General features: G+C 48.5%; 1 protein-coding gene and 1 long non-coding RNA gene across 3 annotated transcripts in view; one reads left to right on the top strand and one right to left on the bottom strand.

Moving 5' to 3' along the window:
* Positions 1-13,731, bottom strand: part of GALNT18 (polypeptide N-acetylgalactosaminyltransferase 18) — a 350,253-nt gene that overhangs the window by 298,422 nt on the left and 38,100 nt on the right. The window lies entirely within an intron of this gene.
* On the top strand, positions 1,815-7,589 carry LOC106005727. The gene is made up of 3 exons (XR_006602226.1): positions 1,815-1,902; positions 2,482-2,582; positions 7,513-7,589. It is a non-coding gene; the product is annotated as an uncharacterized LOC106005727 (long non-coding RNA).

The following is a 13,731-nucleotide window of genomic DNA, read 5'->3' as shown; positions in this document are numbered from 1 at the left end:
CCCTCGGGGAGTCCCTCGGTTAACCGGAGGATGTCCAAATCGGTCTTCCCCAAGTCAGTGTGTGGCGGCTGTCCTCACGCTCCGGGCGCTTGGCTCTTCCTGACTTTGCTTTCACCATTCATCTTCAGACCCACCTGCAGCCTCTTCTTTCTGGAAGCTTAGTTCCAGTCATCTAAATAAGACCCCTTGGTAGAAGAACAGTCAAGAGCTAGGAAGAGAGGCTCTGCTGCCTTGAACAGCATCGCTGAAGAAAGCCCTTGGACAGACTCCAGCCGGGAGCCCCACCACCAAGAGACCCAAGTAGCTTCCAACCTGTGAGTTTGAACATTTAAGCTGAAAAGAGATTTAAATGCTCAGATTTTACTGGCACTTAGAGTGTCTTCCGTGTGTAGGCGGTGGGCTGGGCACACCTGTAGGCATTATCTCCTTTAACTATCACTCCATGTCCATTTCACAACTGAGGAAACTGAGGCTCAGGATATTTACATAGCTTATAGATGGGGGGGGGGGGGTGTCCTACAGCTAATACGTGGGATTCTAACCCAGGCCTTCCGATGTCAAGTTCAACTCTCTCTACATAGCCCTGCCTCTCCAACACCACACTTTTGTGGAAACTATTCTGAAAAATCAAAGCAACTCTTTTCTATCCAGAACTATAAATACCCAGAGACAGGGAGATGAGATGAGTTGAGAAAACAGACATCCTTTCCCAGGATTTGGGAGCAAATTCTTGCAAAGCTCCCAAAAGCATTTTGAGTTCTGAAAGCAAGAAACTGTCAATGCAAAAGATTAAAAAAAAAAAAAAAAGGAAAGGAAAGAGTGAGCAGAGTCTAAAAGATCAAGGGCTATGCTGATCTGACACTGGAAACATCACAGCTTTCCCAGCACCCAAACCTACTGGGGACCTATTTGGTGCTGCCCATGAGTGAGGCACCCACTTGCTTAACCTCAAGAGTCCCAGGAATTAGGTACTGACATGAACCCCATTCTACAGTTGGAGAAACTTGAGCACAGAGATCACAGAGCTTATAGGCTTCAACCCCAGGATGTGTGGCTCCAAAGCCCACATTTGTGGCCACTATGCTATCCTGCCTCCAGCCAAACAGCCTAGCTTAAGAGGCAGCATGCCTGCCTCTCTGCTGGGACCCCATTCTAGGTCCTAAGAGGATAGGCATATTCCTGGGAAAACTATACACTCTGCTGTCAACTCCCGCTGGGGACCCAAATCCAGCCGTGCATTCCCAAATCCCCAGAAGGAAGGATCATGGGCAAGGATCCCACATGGGGGAGCAGAACTGGAGAAAATATATACTGGCTCCACCCCTTAGGGCCCTTGGGGCTTCTCCTTCATGTCCCCCTCTCTTCTTCCCGACAGCACCCTGCATTTCCTTCCGTTGAGGGTTAGAAGTCTCATTTGCCTCAAGTGAAAACTGTCACAGCTCATCAGAGTGGTGGCATTGGAAGCAGTCCCCCATTCCAGAATAAATTTGTTGCTAATTGAGTTGTCTGGAATTGAACACCAATTTTTCTATGGAAACCACGCTAACTCAAGGAGGGGTCTCCAGGCAGCTACACGTTTACCCTGAAGGCACCTGGCCAACATTTATCCCACTCTGTACCATCCAGTACAGTATGCACAAGCCACATGTGGTTATTTTAATTTAAATATGTTAATGAAAATTAGTCTCACCAGCCACGTTTCAAGTGTTCAAAGTGACATGTGGCTCCTGGATACAGAATTGAACAGAGCAAATCTAGAACATTTCCATTATCTACGAAAGTTCTAATGGACAGATTTTATCTAGACCCTGGCCCCAAATTCTAACAACATCTAAGAAAACAAATTCCTTCGAGGTTAAACTTGGGGTGCCAGGAACACCACCTATCCTGAAGGAAAGCATGGTAAACTTCAGGAGATAGGGAGGGGGCCTTTGGAATCACAGTCTGTCCCAGCTCTGACATTTCCTAACCATATCACTAAATTGTCTGTGTCTCAGTTTCCTCACCTGGAACACAGGGACAATGCCCTCTTTACAGGTATTTAAGAGGATCAAGTTAGATGGTGACCAACATACTCAGTACTAATGCAACCTGCCACATAGCGGCGGCCAGGACCCCAATCTAAGCCATCATCAGAAACTGCCATAGTCTGGGGTGGAGGTGGTAAAGGGTTGAAATGGGACTTCTGGCTGCAGGGGAGCAGTGGTGGAGAGCAGGAAGCTGGCAGCCTTGTGGCCTCAGGAGTCTCCTCTGTCCATCCCCTGTCATTTCACAAGTCCTTGTGTCAGAATGCTCTAAGGCCACTTGAAATCAGCAACCATGAGGTTATGTACTCCAATTCCTCTAGAAGAGGAAGGACAAGGGGAAGAGATGGCCAGAAATGCCATAAGGTGGCATGGAAATAAGAGAAAAGCCTTTGAGCCATTTAAGAATCCATTCATTCAACTGACAATTACTGAGCATCTTAGGGCTTTTTATTAGGAACTAAGAAGACACAGATGAATAAGACCTGGTCCCTACCTTCAAGGCCTCCACAAATTAATGGGTGAGACCAACAGAAAATGAATCAAAGCACGAGTGTGGTAAGTTCTCCCATACTGGAAAATCCAGTGGGTGTCAGGAGCTTAGACAACCAGGTGGGCAACAGGGTCTTGGGAACGGGAAGGGAGAAAGGTCCGGAAGGCTTCCAAGAGGTGGTACTTGCGCTAAATCTTTAAGGGCAGAGTGTAGAGATGGGTCCCAGGCAAAGGAAACTGCAGGAACAAACATATATGGGACAAGCATACTCTGTGTCATTACATCAAGCAGTTCCACAGAGCCTGGGGCTTCTTGGGAAGTGATGGGACATGAGTGTGGAGGGATCAGGTCATGAAGTCTTGGGGTGTCAGGCCACAGATCTGCCCCGTGTACTTTCTCACTCCCCAACATGCCCATTTTACCATGGCAAGAAGAGCAAAAAGGCTGAGCCAAATTGTACGGTCACATTTAAACTCTCTGTTCAGAGTTGGCTTCCTTCATGTCTGCTCATATTCCAACAGGGAGCCTTTGTCATTGTGTGTAGAGAATGTTCCTAAGTTAGGGCTTATTTATACATTAAAAAAAAATTATAAATGTACGCAAAGTATGAGCTCTGTTTGGATCCTGAATTGCACACACGCTAATAAGTTGGGTTTGCATGCTTTTTCTTAAAAGGTCAGGTAGTAAAATATCTGAGGCTTGGTGGGACAGACTGTCTTCCAACTACCCCACTGTGCAGCTGTAGCAGAAAAACAGCCATAAACAATACAGAAATGACTGAGAGTGGCTGTGTTCCAAGAAAACTTTATTTATGAAAACAGGCAGCAGGCAGGATTTGGCCCCTGTAGCCAACTCCTGCTATAAAGAACATCCTTGGGCCCAGCAGGGAAATATGCATAACGATTGTAGATAATAGTATTGTATTGACGTTAATTTTTCTGAGTATGATAAGTCTGTTGTGGGTCTGCAGGAGAATGTCTTTGTTCTTAGCAGATACCCGCTGAAGTATGTGGAGGACATAAAGGTTACAACTAATTCTCAAGGGCTTCTGGGAGATAAGTATGGGTAGAAAGAAAAATGAGGCAAATGTGTTAGAAAAACAAAGCCATACACGCAGGTGAAGGGCGTACAGGTGTTCCTTACACTGATCTTGCAACTTATTTATGAGTTTGAAGTCTTTCAAAATAAAAGGTCTGGAGGAAAAATGGAAACTTGAGCCACTTCGGACAAAAGGTCTTCATGAACAGACTGCTCTGAGCTCCCTCACCCTTCAGGACTCTCTGATTGCCCTAACACGGGCTTGTCTGCAGGCTGAAGGCACGTACGCCTTCGATCACAGGTGTTCCCTTTCTGGCTATACCAGAGAAGGTCATTTGAATGTAAGAATGGGTATAGGTTCCTGGCTCCTTCTCAGGCCCCTTTAGTCTGGATTCTTGTTTTCTTCACCTCACAGCCTAGAGAACAGTGTCCCTTTGACCCTGGGCTGCAGAGGCCGTGGAAGAACAGCAGTGCAGGGGAGCCGTGGGTGCTCCCCACCTGGGACCTCCTGCAGCAAGTAGGCTGGAGGGCAGCAGCCCAGGAGAGGAGGTCTGTAGCTGTCTCTGCCTGATCAAAGGCCCCCTGGAACCGGCAGGTGATTGGTGTGATGCTTTCTGCTGAGCCAGGAGCCGCCGACACTGTTAAAAAGGTTGGAAGCAGCACTTTCCCAAGTAACCCAGATCTGAATCTCCAACGGTCCTGCTGCAGAGTGATTTCCTAATTCTTGACTTACTAGTAATCAATACCATGAAAAATACTAACACCTCCATTAAAGTAGGCATTCATTGATTTCCATTGGGAAGTTGGAGTTGTTTGGAGGCCCAGTATCTCAAAAAGCTCCAGTTTTGATTTTTCATCTGTCACAACAACATAAAGTACAAACCGTACAATTCCGGAAGGGCTAGGACACCACCACCCCCAACCCCATTCCTTAAAGTAGTGTCAGTCAGTGGTGCTCTCTGCTCCTTGAGCCTCTCTGGGTGCCACACCTGGCCAGCTCCCCCAGCGATGCCTAGCACTGCCTCTGCATACCAGTTGCATGTCCTCTTCGGAGAAAGAAAAAGGGAAACAAATCCTCCACAAGAAATACAAGGCATTGCTTAGGACCCAGGGCTCTGGAGACTTGACACAGACTTTCTCAATGTGTTTAAGAGCTAGGTTGGAGGGATCTTGGAAAAATCTTTCTCTCCAAAGACCATGTCCCATTGAGATAAGCAGTCACTCTGCAAGCGTTCCACCCATCCCCACCACGCCCCCTTTGGGGCAGACTCCATTCACTTGTAATTACTCACTAGCCTCAGCCTTGCGTGGAACACACCTCCCTCCCCTTGCCTTGTGATGTACCAAGGCCCTAACCCACTGTCAGGGTCCACCATGTGACTTGTTCTAGCCCGTGGGATATGAGCAGACATGAATTAGGCCAAATCTGAGCAGAAGTTTTAAATGTCACTGTGCAATCTGTCTCAGGCTCTTGCTCTTCTCAGCTACAATAAAATGGGCACGTCACAGAATGAGAAAGTATGTGGAGCAGAACCAGAGCCAACGCACAGCCCACTTGCAACACAAGGAAGAAATAAACCTTTGTTTTGTAAGCCACTGAGATTTGGGGGCTGTTTGTTATGTGGCCAGGCTTGGCAACACCTCCAACACAGGAGTAGCAAGTAGGCTGCTGGGAGTCTGCCGGCTCTTTGCACCCACGTCCTATGGCTCCTATCCACCACCTAATAAAGTCCAGACCCAGTTCCACCTCCACCGTGACTCCCTTTCCATCTATTTACACCTGAGGCTCCCCCAAGGAGTGAGTCTTCCCAGCAACACCCTTAGTTCATGATTCATTTCTACCAGTAATTCTAGCTGGGAGGAGAAATAGCAAGCCTAAGTTTTCAGCAACGCCACTGAGGATCTCAGAGTGAATAATCCTCCATGTTCCTTTCCTGGACAGGCTCCACACCAAGGCCACAGATACTCACTGCTTAAGCCAGTATACAGGATACAGGAAAGAGCACTAAGCAAGGAGTCCAGAAGGCTGGACTCTAGTTCAGGCCAAGTAGCTGGGCTAGGTTACCCCCTTAAACTAGGAGTCTCCAAGGGCCTATGTGACTTGGGCAAGTAACTCTCCCTGACTGAACTGATCCGTGGTTTTCCAACACAGCCCTGTGTTAATCAGTGAGGTCTCAGCGGGCGGCTGGGATGAGAAGCAGCCTCTGGCCACTGGGTCTCTGTCCCCTGACTCAGCCAGATCAGCTCCTCTCTGCTCTGCTGAACTTATTAGAACTCCGGATAAGATTTTGTTTATCCAGGAATTCTGACAAATGCATTTCCAAAAATCCTGATCAGGAGATCTCGGAGTGCTTTACCAGCTCTGATGCACCATGAGCCTCCAAATTCTTATGCATCATGTGGTCCCCCCACTTCCTAGTCACCACAGTCAAGTTTCCACTAACTTGAGGGCAGTCCATGATGACCAACTGATGAGCACTAATATAATGAGGTAGATTCAAAATAACTCAACCAAGAATTATAAAAACAGATGGCTCTAGTTCTGCAAGGTGACTAGACTTCAGAAAGCTAAAGAAGAAAACATAAGTTAAGAGCTGTCACTATGGAAGGTGAACGCATGGTTTTAGCTTTCTACTTGAGGCCCATCTTCTGCTCAGATTATCTGGCTAAGACCACTGGTGGTAGGACCACCCAAACTCCCAATCGGAAAAGGGTCCCTCAGAGTGAGACTTATACTTTTAGATATTTCCTGTCATATTTCCTGTGTGCCCTGGAAAACTATTCCAGGGTGTAAAACTTTGTTGGGGGTACTTGTGGATCAGAATTCCCTGATTCTCATTCTCTACCACTACCCACCCCCCCACACACACATAGTGCCCTTTCTGTCTCTCTCTCTCTCATTCTCTCTGAATGATTTTAAGAAACTCTGGTGTCAGGGAGCTTATAAGATGTAGGGTCTGTATCCAAGGAAGAGAGAGTCTCCTGATTTTCCAAGGTCCCCCTGGGTGAACCCACATTCTGAGCCCAGGGGAGTGGGCTGAGTCTGAACGGTCAGACCTTCATGACACCAGAGGCCACTGCCCATCTGCCACGGGACAAGGAGTGGTCTGGACACTATGGCAAAACCAGGGTGACTGTGGCCTACTTGAGTTGCCGATAAGTAGGCAAGCAGGGCAGAGATGGAAAGTGGGGACCACGAAACAGGGCATGAGGTTGCTGGAGCAGCCAGAGATTAATTGGAACACAGAGAAGCTGGCCCACAGAGAACGGAAGTGCTCAGGAAATCAGAAACTCTGGTCCAGGGAGATTTATGTAAGAGGGACATGAGCAAAACAGGCTGCTCAGGAAGGAAGGACTTGCTTGATGGGAAAGGCAGCTTGGGCTTTTCCTGGCTAGAAAAACACACGGAAGGGCCTAGATTCCTCTGTGAGCAGAGATGAGAGTGAGCTCAGCATGCAGAGAGTCAAAGTAAGGGTGAGGTCTGGACAGTGGCTGCGAGAGAGGATCTCACCTCACAGATCAGTATTTGCCCCCAAAAACTTCACACTGGGCTCAGCACATAGCACGAGATTTAACATGTGTGACAGCATCTACCATGGACCACCCTGGCAACCTCCTGATTTGTTTTTCTGCTTCCCTTCTCGCCCCTGCCCCCTCCTATTCTCCACACTGCAGCCGGAACAACCTTTTAACACTGCCAATCCACGGGGCCCCCGCCTCCCACACGCCCTGGCCGCCTGGCGTTGCCCACATCCGCAGAGCCCTCCTTGTAGCTCTGCCCTGAGCCTTGTGTGATCTGCCCCTGCCCACGGCTCCAGCCCCACCTGGCCTCTCTCCCCTGACTTCCTGGGTTTCTTCACCACCCTGAGCTCTTCTCCTCCTTGGGGACCCTGCCCTCTGCTGAGAAAGCTTTTTTCCCCCCGTGAGTCACCTAACCAGCAATTTCTTTTCCTGCAGATTTCAGCCAAACAGTTTCAAAGCTCTCCTGACCATCCAAGCTCGAGAAGAATCTCCCCACCAACACCTTGTGCCTCTCACCTAATTTTGTTTTGCACTGTGATCACACTTCCTGCAGTTGGTGCTGACCCGTTTACTACCGGGCTCCAGACTGAGGTAATACCATGAGAAGGGGATTATTTTTGTTCTCCAGGCCATCCTGGGAGCCAGCACGGTGCTTGGTGCATTTGAGCTCGAGAAGTTGTTGCTGAATGAATGCACAATGTCCTTGGCTGTAAAGAGTTTCCAAATTGCCCCCACATCTTCCCCCAGCCGCCACACTGGAGACACGAGGGAAGGGTGACAAGGAACATTCACTGAGTGCTGTGCGTGTGACTCAGCTTTTCCTGGACTCGTCTCACTTCACCCCCACAGCAATCTTAATGAGGGGAGTTTTCTTATTTCCATTTTACAGGTGAACACATTGAGGCCAAACCAAAGTAAGTTGCTTCCCCCAGATCACGTGGCCAGTGAGTGTCAGGGTCAGGATATGAACTCTGGCAGACCAACGCCTGGCCCAGGCAGTGAGCCACCACCCTTATGGTAACTTGGGGACGTAAAAGGGAGAGGCCCCAAGGACACGTGTTTGGAGAATCAACTCCTGACTCTGGGATAGAACAAGGAAAGCAAGGAGTCTGCGATGGTTTCCTCGGCATGCTGGGAAACAGGGCTGTTTGGTGATGAACGTAGCTCTTCACAATTAGTGACACCCTCTGAGTCTGGGCCCCCGGGCTTCCAGAAGCCCCCCGAAGTTTCAGTCCTGTCAATGACTAGGTTGGATCAAAGCCAGAAGAAGTGTCAGGTGACTGCCAGCGCCCCTCCCTGGGCAGAGAAAATGTGCTGTGGAGAGCGGATGCTGTGGAATGTTTGCACCAACTGAGTCCCCAGGAGCCCTGTGCGATGGGCCTCGCTGGCTGTGGCAACCTCTTGTCAATTAGCCCTGTCCAGGCCAAACATAATATCTTGACAAAGAGTGCTTCAGTTCAGTTCAATTAGACTTCCTCCGCAGAGCCCATAATACCTAATGAGATTATTTAATCTAGAAAGAAATCCAATGACCTGGAAAAAAAAAAAAAAAGAACTGGTGTGTGATGAAGAGACCCTTTTCTTCACCAGCCCTTCCACAAGGTTCTCCTTCACCTGCAGATGGCGCTCTGCCTGGGCCACAGGCTATGAAGGTGTTTGCTCCTTCTGGGGTCCCTCTGCTCCCGAATGACACAGTGAGTCGTGTCTCCCGTGATGGAGACTAAGACACCACACCGATGGGGAATTCCTCCGCCAACTTTACAAACAGATTTCCAGGCCCTGCGTCTGGAGATTCTGAGATTCTGATTCAGCAGATTGGGGTGGGGGGGAGGCACCCAGGAATCTGTCTTTTTCCATGCAAGCAGGCCTGCAGAGCCGTGTTTGGATACGACCGAGTGGTGGTGTAGACACTGCCAACAGGCACTATCTTGAAGAGATCAAGGCGCAGACACTCCTTCCTGTGGGGTCTCTGGCCATGTGACATCGAAGCTCCATTTCCTCATCTTCTCTAAAAAAGGAGTTCACAGAGGGGCCTGCTTGCCCCTTGGGAGGCTCATAAGGTGGTACGAGCCAAATAATAAAATAGCTAGCATTTACTGACTATTGACCAGATGAAGTACTTTGCTTGCATAATACTGTCTTCATAAAAATCAGATGAGGGAGTTACTGTTGTTACTTCTGCTTTAAAGATGAGTACACAGAGGCACAAAGAGGTTAGGTGGCTTGTCCAAAGTTGCCAAGTGTGGGATGTGAGCTTGGCGTGAGACAGGCCCAGACACCAGGATGTGAGGGCTGAGCCTCAGGGACGGGGCGAGGAGCCCTGAACGTTAAGCACGGTCGGCCTGTGCCCTTCTGCAGGAGGACAAGGAACAGATGGCCCTCGTGTGACCTCACCTCCCTGCCAGCGGTCAGGGGGGCAGAAGCTTGCCCCAGTTTCTGCTGATGCGAAAGAAGGAAAAAACACAGTGGCAATAACAACTCCAACTGGGGCACAGGTTGCCATTTTGAATGGCCGAGGCCGGTAGCCAAAAATACCGAGAAAAATTCTAAAACAACAAGCCTTTACATTTGTTCGTGTGACAAAGAAGAACAGATGTTACCATTTATCGAATCCCAACTCTATGCAGAACACTCCCAGACGGTCATTTCTCTGAGCCCTCACAGTGGCCCCAAGAAACAGAGCTTTTCATTAGCCCATGTTCTAGAGGTGATAAACCTGAGTCTGAGAGATACTAATTAGAGTGTCCCATAACCAGCAAGCAAGGGACAGTGGATATAATTTGGATAGTCCCAGCTCCTGCTCTTCCTGTACCACAGCAGCCCCCCACAGAACACTTTGTGTCTCTAACGGTGGGTGGCTTTGGCCAGGCTGATGGCCTGAGCAGAGGTTCATACCTCCCATTTGCATCCTGGAAATTCCCTACACACAGCTTTAGATATGGAAGAATAAATCTCCCTATCCCATGGTGGAGGTCATAGCATCCCAGAGCACTGACAGGACGGAGTTAAAGGGGTTTCGGCCTGATACTAAAGCAGATGCGCCCACCAAACAGGCCAAGATGAAGACTTACAACTAAGCAAGCACTACTTAGAACCAAGAACTTGCCCAAAGATGATTCTATTCAAACCATGCCAGATTGGGGTTTATTATCCCATTTTACAGATGCAGAACCTGAAGCTCAGTGAAGGGGGAGGGGAGGAGAGAGGGGGATGCCATTTGACCCCACATTTCCTCGGCAACCTCACCTGCCTGAGAAGACATGGTCTGCTGGGTCAGCAAAAGGCTGCTGGAGAACAAATCTCCAGTCTCCAAGGGGAAAACATAAGAGGTTGTGAGGACAGACAGATTTTCTCTCCACCAAGTGCTTTGTGTAACTGAAGGGAATGTCCTCTTTTCTACTGTGTAACTTCATCACTGTCTCAATGAGCCAGTTTGGAAGATACCCATGTATGAGTGTCAACAGCAGCTTCATGAAGCTGACCTTGACCCTTCCTGCTCCAGAAGGGAGCTGTGTTTGAAGCTCTGTCCTGGAGCTCTCTGTACACCATTTGGTGCTCATGACATTAAAAGGTTGCTTTGTTCTATCAAGATTGTCATAGAATAAAAAGCTCTGGGAAACTAGGCTGGCTCCCCAAGTGTCCCAGGTAAAGATGGGATTCAAAGTCAACTCCTGAGCCTGAGCTTACCAAGTGACATCAGAAAGATCTTCCAATAGCAGATGAGAATCCAACAAGTCAGTTACTGTAGGTGTGGCTCCCCATGCCCCACAGGAGGGAAAGGGAGATGAACACGACGTATCACAGGACAGACTCTGTCAGCTCTAGCCATGGAGCCCACCTTTCCAATGGTTTCTATAACAGCAGCAGCTGGGAAAATAGTCTCCTGATAGGACAACTGCCAGCTAGGTCAGACCAAACCAAGCCAAACCAAACCAAACTGGATCCTCATTTTACAGAAGGACCAGAGAAGGCAAATGGCTTCTGAAATCTGCAAATGAACCTCTGGCCCTTCTTGGATGATAAAGCTGTTCAAATCTGCTCCCTCTGAGAGAGCAGAGGGAGCCTGAAGTCTAGGCACACAGTGAGTGAGCCTTGCTTTTGCTCTGAACCTAACGACCTGATTTTGATAGACCGCCCTGAACTTCCATATAATCATGCATTGCCTTGAAAGGCCCAAAACACATGCTCCTCCCTCAATGCCTATCCACATGTCTAAAATCCTCCAGGAGGAAGCATCAGACCTGGATTCTGGCTTGGCCCTTCATCCTCTTAAAGGAACACATAGCACCATGGCCACCAGGATGTCCTGTGAGCTTTATGTAGACCCAAATCTGCTTCACATCATGAAAAGTCCACATGCCAGCACCCATCACCTCCTGAGATGGCTGAAAGGAAGCCATCTGGGTACGCTTCTGGGTACAAGCCGGAGCTGATATCAAAGAGAATCTCTTCTGCAGGATGACCAGGAGAGCCCCACAGATGGAACCAATTCCATATCTCTCCCAGCAAAGGAGTCATGTTAGAAAAGCAAGGACAAGCAGAAGCATTCATATAAATTATTCTGAGTGTTCAAAAGGCTCGCTGCTCAACACTCCTGGGAGACTAAAGAATTGTTTGCTCCAGCCTAACAGACCCAGAGCATGCAAATTAATAGCCATGATTTATCATGAGGGGTTTTTCACCAGCATTCATGGACCAAGTTTTGTTTTTTTTTTTTTGTTTTTTTTTTTGTGGGTTTTTTTTTTTTGTTTTTTTGGTTTTTTTTTAGTATTTGGGTTCATCCATCTAGCATGTGCTCAGTCAAGCTCCTGCTCATAACATATCATAAATCCAACATTCAAGAGAGGTTTATTTAAGCTGTCTGGTATCCAGGGTCCAAGCTCATTACCATGAATAGAATTAATTCCTGGCAGGGCACTGGAGGGTAGAACCGATCCACGGAAACTATGAGGGACTGGATGGTCACTCCCAGCCTCTGCAGGTACAGTGTGGGGACCCCCCCTCCCCTGACCAAGGGGCCTTCTGTCACTCTGGAACCACTTGCCATCCCTTGATCAGCCTCTGCTTCTCAGCTGCCCCACCTTTGCTCAAGCTGTTCTTTCCTGCTGGCAAACACTCCCCACACCTTTGCCTTCCAGAATTCTAAATAATCTTTAAGGCCCAGTTCAAGGGCTTGCTCCACTAAAGCTTTTCCTAATCATCTGAAGCAAGATCCCCCACCCCCACCCCCCGCCGACTTACCTCTCCAACCTATACAGGGGCCGGCAATGAGGCTAGTCGGCAGACCCTAGGCCCAGACCCTTCTCCTTCCAGAGCCTCCACTTACTCACTTGGATAAGATGACCTCAAAGTTCTGTTCAGGACAAAAATGGACTCCAGTTCTCATGCCCTGGTATTCATGTCCTCTGTTATCTTCTCTGTGAGGCCATGAATTCCTCAAGGATGTAACTACTTCATCCGTCCTCATGTTCTCCTCAACACGCAGCACAGTGCTTCTGGCAAGCAGCAGATGCTATGAAATGATGGAAGGGAGGAAAGCGGAGGGCAAGGCAGAGAAGAAGAGAAGGAAGGAAGGAAAGATGAGCTAAGCAAGGGGCTTCATTCATAAGCCATTAAGCACTCTAGAGAAAACAAATTGTTGCTATGGTCACCCCTTTGAGAAGAAAATGCGTATCAGATTCAGATATTGAGAATAACCTCTATATTTGACAACTTACAAGGTGACTGTCAGGACAACAGTAGGAGGGGGTGATTGGACCCTGCTTCACAGAAGAAGAGACTGTGGTTCAGAGAGGTGCAGCAACTAGCCTGGCATCACTCAGAAACACAGAGCTAGGCTTTCAGGCTCTTTTCTGGAACCACCCAGCTCTCTACTTGCCATTTTTTTCCAGAAGGCATGTATTAAAGCATGGGCAGGTGAGAGTACATGCTGCACCTCTCTGGCCAGCATGTGTCCCCTGCGGTGGCTACATCTGATCAGGTTCTGGGCATGGAATCTGGGAAGGGGCTTTGGTCAGGGCCGCTGTCACTGCTAACCAGGCTGTGCTTCCATGAGGAGCCTCACCATGGCTTCATGACCCGAGTTTGGAATAATTAAGAGAAAAACCTAAACGATGGAGCATAATGTCATTCCAGTGAACTTCCCCGAAGAGATCAACCACAAGATGTGGCTTGAGAAGAGAGGACAAGGGGGTTGCTGCAGAGGGGTGAGGGGGTGGGGGTGGTGTTCTCATTTGCTGAAATGTTCTTTACTTCATACAGGCACCTACTCTATGGCATACCAGGCATTCTACATATGTGGCCTTCATTAAATCCCACAATGATCTTAGGAGGAGAGATTATTATCCCATTTTACAGAGTAAGAAATCAAGGCTCTAAGAGGTTAAACAGTTTGCCTAGTGTCACAAGCCGGAAGGAGGCCGGCCCAACTCTGAAGCTCCTACTAGGGTCTGGGTCTGTTCCCTTAGCTGGGTTAGTACATGAAATTAATGAGGTCAGGGCTCTGGGTCTGGGGCCTGGGTTAACTGAAAATGAGATGTGTTCCATAAATTGAAACTTGAACTACCATTTAAATTTTTTTTTTCTTTTGCTCTTGCACAGAGCAAATTTCTCTCCTTTGGCCATGGCCCCACTTGTCCCAAGTGCAAATGCACA

This window comes from Mustela putorius, unplaced genomic scaffold (genome assembly GCF_011764305.1).
Source record: "Mustela putorius furo isolate JIRA1106 unplaced genomic scaffold, ASM1176430v1.1 tig00003859_pilon_pilon_pilon, whole genome shotgun sequence".
Taxonomy (NCBI): Eukaryota; Metazoa; Chordata; class Mammalia; order Carnivora; family Mustelidae; genus Mustela; species Mustela putorius.
The sequence above is the reverse complement of the archived record's forward strand: the minus strand, read 5'-3'. Positions and strand labels throughout refer to the sequence as shown.